The sequence below is a fragment of the Panulirus ornatus genome, chromosome 40, assembly GCF_036320965.1.
Source record: "Panulirus ornatus isolate Po-2019 chromosome 40, ASM3632096v1, whole genome shotgun sequence".
NCBI classification, from domain to species: Eukaryota; Metazoa; Arthropoda; class Malacostraca; order Decapoda; family Palinuridae; genus Panulirus; species Panulirus ornatus.
In genome coordinates this window covers 17899480-17909862 of record NC_092263.1, presented here as the reverse complement: position 1 = coordinate 17909862, position 10383 = coordinate 17899480, and positions in this window count along the sequence as shown.

Here is a 10383-nt window from a genome sequence, read left to right as displayed (position 1 = left end):
TCATCATTTTCAACTGATATAGAAGTAAAGGTTATTACCCACTATTATTCCTGTACTCTTCTTCATCATTTTCAACTGATATAGAAGTAAAGGTTATTACCCACTATTATTCCTGTACTCTTCTTCATCATTTTCAACTGATATAGAAGTAAAGGTTATCACCCACTATTATTCCTGTACTCTTCACCATTTTCAACTGATGTAGAAGTAAAGGTTACTACCCACTATTATTCCTGTCCTCTTCATCATTTTCAACTGATATAGAAGTCAAGGTTATTACCCACTATTATTCCTGTACTCTTCTTCATCATTTTCAACTGATATAGAAGTAAAGCATTTCCTTATGATACTTGTCCTCTTTAAGCAGCGATGCCCTGCCTGGTCGAATCAATAAAAATGCTGAGCTAAGCTAGACAGATGATTTTCTAACATTATACTTAAGCGAGAGTTCGTCTTTGTAAACCGATATAGTTTTATGGAAAGATTTTCCATCAATGCTAAACTAAAGAAGCATTAAAAGAGTTTCATTTTATGTAATACATGAAGTGCGAATGATCTCGTGCAATAACTGTTCTACTCTTAAATATTAGTGGTTCACGAGGAAATTTATGCATGTATCTATTTCACTGGTATTTACTACTCTCATAGTGTACTTAAATTATATGATGACCACACTGGAAATTGTAGTTTAGCACGGCATGACATGCTATCAAGTGAAAGGCGGCGTCACTATATAATATATATATATATATATATATATATATATATATATATATATATATATATATATATATATATATATATATATCCCTGGGGATAGAGGAGAAAGAATACTTCCCACGCATTCCTCACGTGTCGTAGAAGGCGACTAGAGGGGACAGGAGCGGGGGGCCAGAAATCCTCACCTCCTTGTATTTCAACTTTCTAAAATGGGAAACATAAGGAGTCACGCGAGGAGTGCTCATCCTCCTCGTAGGCTCAGATTGGGGTGTCTAAATGTGTGTGGATGTAACCAAGATGTGAAAAAAGGAGAGATATGTAGTATGTTTGAGGAAAGGAACCTGGATGTTTTGGCTCTGAGTGAAACGAAGCTCAATGGTAAAGGGGAAGAGTGGTTTGGGAATGTCTTGGGAGTAAAGTCAGGGGTTAGTGAGAGGACAAGAGCAAGGGAAGGAGTAGCACTACTCCTCAAACAGGAGTTGTGGGAGTATGTAATAGAATGTAAGAAAGTAAATTCTAGATTAATATGGGTAAAAATTGAAAGTTGATGGAGAGAGATGGGTGATTATTGGTGCATATGCACCTGGGCATAAGAAAGATCATGAGAGGCAAGTGTTTTGGGAGCAGCTGAACGAGTGTGTTAGTGGTTTTGATGCACAAGACCGGGTTATAGTGATGGCTGATTTGAATGCAAAGGTGAGCAATGTGGCAGTTGAGGGAATAATTGGTATACATGGGGTGTTCAGTGTTGTAAATGGAAATGGTGAAGAGCTTGTAGATTTATGAGCTGAAAAAGGACTGGTGATTGGGAATACCTGGTTTAAAAAGCGAGATATACATAAGTATACGTATGTAAGTAGGAGAGATGGCCAGAGAGTGTTATTCGATTATGTGTTGACAGGTGCGCGAAAGAGAGACTTTTGGATGTTAATGTGCTGAGAGGTGCAGCTGGAGGGATGTCTGATCATTATCTTGTGGAGGCGAAGGTGAAGATTTGTATGGGTTTTCAGAAAAGAAGAGAGAATGTAGGGCTGAAGAGGGTGGTGAGAGTAAGTGAGCTTGGGAAGGAGACTTGTGTGAGGAAGTACCAGGAGAGACTGAATACAGAATGGAAAAAGGTGAGAACAAAGGAGGTAAGGGGAGTGAGGGAGGAATGGGATGTATTTAGGGAAGCAGTGACGGCTTGCGCAAAAGATGCTTGTGGCATGAGAAGCGTGGGAGGTGGGTTGATTAGAAAGGGTAGTGAGTGGTGGGATGAAGTAAGATTATTAGTGAAAGAGAAGAGAGAGGCATTTGGACGATTTTTGCAGGGAAAAAATGCAATTGAGTGGGAGATGTATAAAAGAAAGAGACAGGAGGTCAAGAGAAAGGTGCAAGAGGTGAAAAAGAGAGCAAATGAGAGTTGGGGTGAGAGAGTATCATTAAATTTTAAGGAGAATAAAAAGATGTTCTGGAAGGAGGTAAATAAAATGCGTAAGACAAGGGAACAAATGGGAACTTCAGTGAAGGGGGTTAATGGGGAGGTGATAACAAGTAGCGGTGATGTGAGAAGATGGAGTGAGTATTTTGAAGGTTTGTTGAATGTGTTTGATGATAGAGTGGCAGGTATAAGGTGTTTTGGTCGAGGTGGTGTGCAAAGTGAGAGGGTTAGGGAAAATGATTTGGTAAACAGAGAAGAGGTAGTAAAAGCTTTGCGGAAGATGAAAGCTGGAAAGGCAGCAGGTTTGGATGGTATTCCTGTGGAATTTATTAAAAAAAGGGGGTGACTGTATTGTTCACTGGTTAGTAAGGTTATTCAATCTATGTATGATTCATGGTGAGGTGCCTGAGGATTGGTGGAATGCTTGCATAGTGCCATTGTACAAAGGCAAAGGGGACAAAGGTGAGTACTCAAATTACAGAGATATAAGTTTGTTGAGTATTCCTGGGAAATTGTATGGGAGGGTATTGATTGAGAGGGTGAAGGCATGTACAGAGCATCAGATTGGGGAAGAGCAGTGTGGTTTCAGAAGTGGTAGAGGATGTGTGGATCAGGTGTTTGCTTTGAGGAATGTATGTGAGAAATACTTAGAAAAGCAAATGGATTTGTATGTAGCATTTATGGATCTGGAGAAGGCATATGATAGAGTTAATAGAGATGCTCTGTGGAAGGTACTAAGAATATATGGTGTGGGAGGCAAGTTGTTAGAAGCAGTGAAAAGTTTTTATCGAGGATGTAAGGCATGTGTACGTGTAGGATGAGAGGGAAGTGATTGGTTCTCAGTGAATGTAGGTTTGCGGCAGGGGTGTGTGATGTCTCCATGGTTGTTTAATTTGTTTATGGATGGGGTTGTTAGTGAGGTAAATGCAAAAGTTTTGGAAAGAGGGGCAAGTATGAAGTCTGTTGGGGATGAGAGAGCTTGGGAAGTGAGTAGTTGTTGTTTGCTGATGATACAGCGCTGGTGGCTGATTCATGTGAGAAACTGCAGAAGCTGGTGGCTGAGCTTGGTAAAGTGTGTGAAAGAAGAAAGTTAAGAGTAATTGTGAATAAGAGCAAGGTTACTAGGTACAGTAGGGTTGAGGGTCAAGTCTATTGGGAGGTAAGTTTGAATGGAGAAAAACTGGAGGAAGTAAAGTGTTTTAGATATCTGGAAGTGGATCTGGCAGCGGATGGAACCATGGAAGCAGAATTAAATCATAGGGTAGGGGAGGGGGCAAAAATCCTGGGAGCCTTGAAGAATGTGTGGAAGTCGAGAACATTATCGCCGAAAGCAAAAATGGGTATGTTTGAAGGAATAGTGGTTCCAACAATGTTGTATGGTTGGAAGGTGTGGGCTGTGGATAGAGTTGTGCGCAGGAGGGTGGATGTGCTGGAAATGAGATGTTTGAGGACAATATGTGGTGTGAGGTGGTTTGATCGAGTAAGTAATGTAAGGGTAAGAGAGATGTGTGGAAATAAAAAGAGCGTGGTTGAGAGAGCAGGAGAGGGTGTCTTGAAATGGTTTGGGCACATGGAGAGAATGAATGAGGAAAGATTGACCAAGAGGATATATGTGTCGGAGGTGGAGGGAACGAGGAGAAGTGGGAGACCAAATTGGAGGTGGAAAGATGGAGTGAAAATGATTTTGAGTGATTTAGGCCTCAACATGCAGGAGGGTGAAAGGCGGGCAAGGAATAGAGTGAATTGGATCGATGTGGTATACCGGGGTCGACGTGCTGTCAGTGGATTGAATCAGGGCATGTGAAGCGTCTGGGGTAAACCATGGTAAGTTGTGTGGGGCCTGGATGTGGAAATGGAGCTGTGGTTTCGGGCATTATTGCATGATAGCTGGAGACTGAGTATGAGCGAATGGGGCCCTTGTCTTTTCCTGGCGCTGCCTCGCGCACATGAGGGGGGAGGGGGATGTTATTCCGTGTGTGGTGGGGTGGCGATGGGGGTGAGTAGGGGCAGACAGTGTGAACTGTGAGCATGTGTGTGTCTGTGTGTGTATATATATATGTGTACGTTTGGATGTGTGGGTGTGTATGTTTGCATGTGTGGACGTGTGTGTGTGTGCATGTGTGTGGGGGTGGGTTGGGCCATTTCTTTCGTCTGTTTCCTTGCGCTACCTCGCAGGTGACAACAAAGCAAAATAATATTATAATAATATATATATATATATATATATATATATATATATATATATATATATATATATATATATATATATATATATTATTTATTATTTTTATTATACTTTGTCGCTGTCTCCCGCGTTTGCGAGGTAGCGCAAGGAAACAGACGAAAGAAATGGCCCAACCCCCCGCCCCATACACATGTATATACATACGTCCACACACGCAAATATACATACCTACACAGCTTTCCATGGTTTACCCCAGACGCTTCACATGCCTTGATTCAATCCACTGACAGCACGTCAACCCCGGTATACCACATCGCTCCAATTCACTCTATTCCTTGCCCTCCTTTCACCCTCCTGCATGTTCAGGCCCCGATCACACAAAATCTTTTTCACTCCATCTTTCCACCTCCAATTTGGTCTCCCTCTTCTCCTCGTTCCCTCCACCTCCGACACATATATCCTCTTGGTCAATCTTTCCTCACTCATTCTCTCCATGTGCCCAAACCACTTCAAAACACCCTCTTCTGCTCTCTCAACCACGCTCTTTTTATTTCCACACATCTCTCTTACCCTTACGTTACTCACTCGATCAAACCACCTCACACCACACATTGTCCTCAAACATCTCATTTCCAGCACATCCATCCTCCTGCGCACAACTCTATCCATAGCCCACGCCTTGCAACCATACAACATTGTTGGAACCACTATTCCTTCAAACATACCCATTTTTGCTTTCCGAGATAATGTTCTCGACTTCCACACATTCTTCAAGGCCCCCAGAATTTTCGCCCCCTCCCCCACCCTATGATCCACTTCCGCTTCCATGGTTCCATCCGCTGCCAGATCCACTCCCAGTATCTAAAACACTTCACTTCCTCCAGTTTTTCTCCATTCAAACTCACCTCCCAATTGACTTGACCCTCAACCCTACTGTACCTAATAACCTTGCTCTTATTCACATTTACTCTTAACTTTCTTCTTCCACACACTTTACCAAACTCAGTCACCAGCTTCTGCAGTTTCTCACATGAATCAGCCACCAGCGCTGTATCATCAGCAAACAACAACTGACTCACTTCCCAAGCTCTCTCATCCCCAACTGACTTCATACTTGCCCCTCTTTCCAAAACTCTTGCATTTACCTCACTAACAACCCCATCCATAAACAAATTAAACAACCATGGAGACATTACACACCCCTGCCGCAAACCTACATTCACTGAGAACCAATCACTTTCCTCTCTTCCTACACGTACACATGCCTTACATCCTCGATAAAAACTTTTCACTGCTTCTAACAACTTTCCTCCCACACCATATATTCTTAATACCTTCCACAGAGCATCTCTATTAACTCTATCATATGCCTTCTCCAGATCCATAAATGCTACATACAAATCCATATTATCCCTGGGGATAGGGGATTAAGAATACTTCCCACGTATTCCCTGCGTGTCGTAGAAGGTGACTAAAAGGGGAGGGAGCGGGGGGCTGGAAATCCTCCCCTCTCGTTTTTTTTTTTTAATTTTCCAAAAGAAGGAACAGAGGGGGCCAGGTGAGGATATTCCAAAAAAGGCCCAGTCCTCTGTTCTTAACGCTACCTTGCTAACGCGGGAAATGGCGAATAGTTTAAAAGAAAGAAAGAAAGAATATATATATATATATATATATATATATATATATATATATATCTCTTTTATTATTTTGCTTTGTCGCTGTCTCCCGCGTTTGCGAGGTAGTGCAAGGAAATATATATATATATATATATATATATATATATATATATATATATATATATATATATATATATATATATATATATATTTTTTTGCTTTGTCGCTGTCTCCCGCGTTTGCAAGCTAGCGCAAGGAAACAGACGAAAGAAATGGCCCAACCCACCCCCATACACATGTATATACATACACGTCCACACACGCAAATATACATACCTACACAGCTTTCCATGGTTTACCCCAGACGCTTCACATGCCCTGATTCAATCCACTGACAGCACGTCAACCCCGGTATACCACATCGATCCAATTCACTCTATTCCTAGCCCTCCTTTCACCCTCCTGCATGTTCAGGCCCCGATCACACAAAATCTTTTTCACTCCATCTTTCCACCTCCAATTTGGTCTCCCACTTCTCCTCGTTCCCTCCACCTCCGACACATATATCCTCTTGGTCAATCTTTCCTCACTCATTCTCTCCATGTGCCCAAACCATTTCAAAACACCCTCTTCTGCTCTCTCAACCATGCTCTTTTTATTTCCACACATCTCTCTTACCCTTACGTTACTTACTCGATCAAACCACCTCACACCACACACTGTCCTCATACATCTCATTTCCAGCACATCCACCCTCCTGCGCACAACTCTATCCATAGCCCATGCCTCGTAACCATACAAAATTGTTGGAACCACTATTCCTTCAAACATACCCATTTTTGCTTTCCGAGATAATGTTCTCGACTTCCACACATTCTTCAAGGCTCCCAGGATTTTCGCCCCCTCCCCCACCCTATGATCCACTTCCGCTTCCATGGTTCCATCCGCTGCCAGATCCACTCCCAGATATCTAAAACACTTTACTTCCTCCAGTTTTTCTCCATTCAAACTTACCTCCCAATTGACTTGACCCTCAACCCTACTGTACCTAATAACCTTGCTCTTATTCACATTTACTCCTAACTCTCTTCTTGCACACACTTTACCAAACTCAGTCACCAGCTTCTGCAGTTCCTCACATGAATCAGCCACCAGCGCTGTATCATCAGCGAACAACAACTGACTCACTTCCCAAGCTCATCCACAACAGACTTCATACTTGCCCCTCTTTCCAAAACTCTTGCATTCGCCTCTCTAACAACCCCATCCATAAACAAATTAAACAACAATGGAGACATCACACACCCCTGCCGCAAACCTACATTCACTGAGAACCAATCACTTTCCTCTCCCTACACATACACATGCCTTACATCCTCGATAAAAACTTTTCACTGCTTCTAACAACTTGCCTCCCACACCATATATTCTTAATACCTTCCACAGAGCATCTCTATCAACTCTATCATATGCCTTCTCCAGATCCATAAATGCTACATACAAATCCATTTGCTTTTCTAAGTATTTCTCACATACATTCTTCAAAGCAAACACTTGATCCACACATCCTCTACCACTTCTGAAACCACACTGCTCTTCCCCAATCTGATGCTCTGTACATGCCTTCACCCTCTCAATCAATACCCTACCATATATATATATATATATATATATATATATATATATATATATAGGGGTGAAAGAATACTTCCCACGTATTCCTCGCGTGTCATAGAAAGCGACTAGAGGGGACGGGAGCGGGGGGCCAGAAATCCTCCCCTCCTTGTATTAACTTTCTAAAATGGGAAACAGAAGAAGGAGTCACGCGGAGAGTGCTCATCCTCCTCGAAGGCTCAGAGTGGGGTGCCTAAATGTGTGTGGATGTAACCAAGATGTGAAAAAAGGAGAGATAGGTAGTATGTTTGAGGAAAGGAACCTGGATGTTTTGGCTCTGAGTGAAACGAAGCTCAAGGGTAAAGGGGAAGAGTGGTTTGGGAATGTCTGGGGAGTAAAGTCAGGGGTTAGTGAGAGGACAAGAGCAAGGGAAGGAGTAGCAATACTCCTGAAACAGGAGTTGTGGGAGTATGTGATAGAATGTAAGAAAGTAAATTCTCGATTAATATGGGTAAAACTGAAAGTTGATGGAGAGAGGTGGGTGATTATTGGTGCATATGCACCTGGGCATGAGAAGAAAGATCATGAGAGGCAAGTGTTTTGGGAGCAGCTGAATGAGTGTGTTAGTGGTTTTGATGCACGAGACCAGGTTATAGTGATGGGTGATTTGAATGCAAAGGTGAGTAATGTGGCAGTTGAGGGAATAATTGGTATACATGGGGTGTTCAGTGTTGTAAATGGAAATGGTGAAGAGCTTGTAGATTTATGTGCTGAAAAAGGACTGATGATTGGGAATACCTGGTTTAAAAAGTGAGATATACATAAGTATACTTATGTAAGTAGGAGAGATGGCCAGAGAGCGTTATTGGATTACGTGTTAATTGACAGGCGTGCGAAAGAGAGACTTTTGGATGTTAATGTGCTGAGAGGTGCAACTGGAGGGATGTCTGATCATTATCTTGTGGAGGCAAAGGTGAAGATTTGTATGGGTTTTCAGAAAAGAAGAGTGAATGTTGGGGTGAAGAGGGTGGTGAGAGTAAGTGAGCTTGGGAAGGAGACCTGTGTGAGGAAGTACCAGGAGAGACTCAGTACAGAATGGAAAAAGGTGAGAACAATGGAAGTAAGGGGAGTGGGGGAGGAATGGGATGTATTTAGGGAATCAGTGATGGATTGCGCAAAAGATGCTTGTGGCATGAGAAGAGTGGGAGGTGGGTTGATTAGAAAGGGTAGTGAGTGGTGGGATGAAGAAGTAAGAGTATTAGTGAAAGAGGAGAGGCATTTGGACGATTTTTGCAGGGAAAAAATGAAATTGAGTGGGAGATGTATAAAAGAAAGAGACAGGAGGTCAAGAGAAAGGTGCAAGAGGCGAAAAAAAGGGCAAATGAGAGTTGGGGTGAGAGAGTATCATTAAATTTTAGGGAGAATAAAAAGATGTTCTGGAAGGAGGTAAATAAAGTGTGTAAGACAAGGGAGCAAATGGGAACGTCAGTGAAGGGCGCAAATGGGGAGGTGATAACAAGTAGTTGTGATGTGAGAAGGAGATGGAGTGAGTATTTTGAAGGTTTGTTGAATGTGTTTGATGATAGAGTGGCAGATATAGGGTGTTTTGGTCGAGGTGGTGTGCAAAGTCAGAGGGTTAGGGAAAATGATTTGGTAAACAGAGAAGAGGTAGTGAAAGCTTTGCGGAAGATGAAAGCCGGCAAGGCAGCAGGTTTGGATGGTATTGCAGTGGAATTTATTAAAAAAGGGGGTGACTGTATTGTTGACTGGTTGGTAAGGTTATTTAATGTATGTATGACTCATGGTGAGGTGCCTGAGGATTGGCGGAATGCGTGCATAGTGCCATTGTACAAAGGCAAAGGGGATAAGAGTGAGTGCTCAAATTACAGAGGTATAAGTTTGTTGAGTATTCCTGGGAAATTATATGGGAGGGTATTGATTGAGAGGGTGAAGGCATGTACAGAGCATCAGATTGGGGAAGAGCAGTGTGGTTTCAGAAGTGGTAGAGGATGTGTGGATCAGGTGTTTGCTTTGAAGAATGTATGTGAGAAATACTTAGAAAAGCAAATGGATTTGTATGTAGCATTTATGGATCTGGAGAAGGCATATGATAGAGTTGATAGAGATGCTCTGTGGAAGGTATTAAGAATATATGGTGTGGGAGGAAAGTTGTTAGAAGCAGAGAAAAGTTTTTATCGAGGATGTAAGGCATGTGTACGTGTAGGAAGAGAGGAAAGTGATTGGTTCTCAGTGAATGTAGGTTTGCGGCAGGGGTGTGTGATGTCTCCATGGTTGTTTAATTTGTTTATGGATGGGGTTGTTAGGGAGGTAAATGCAAGAGTTTTGGAAAGAGGGGCAAGTATGAAGTCTGTCGGGGATGAGAGAGCTTGGGAAGTGAGTCAGTTGTTGTTCGCTGATGATACAGCGCTGGTGGCTGATTCATGTGAGAAACTGCAGAAGCTGGTGACTGAGTTTGGTAAAGTGTGTGGAAGAAGAAAGTTAAGAGTAAATGTGAAAAAGAGCAAGGTTATTAGGTATAGTAGGGTTGAGAGTCAAGTCAAGTGGGAGGTGAGTTTGAATGGAGAAAAACTGGAGGAAGTGAAGTGTTTTAGATATCTGGGAGTGGATCTGGCAGCGGATGGAACCATGGAAGCGGAAGTGGATCATAGGGTGGGGGAGGGGGCGAAAATTCTGGGGGCCTTGAAGAATGTGTGGAAGTCGAGAACATTATCTCGGAAAGCAAAAATGGGTATGTTTGAAAGAATAGTAGTTCCAACAATGTTGTATGGTTGTGAGGCGTGGGCTATGGATAGAGTTGTGCGCAGGAG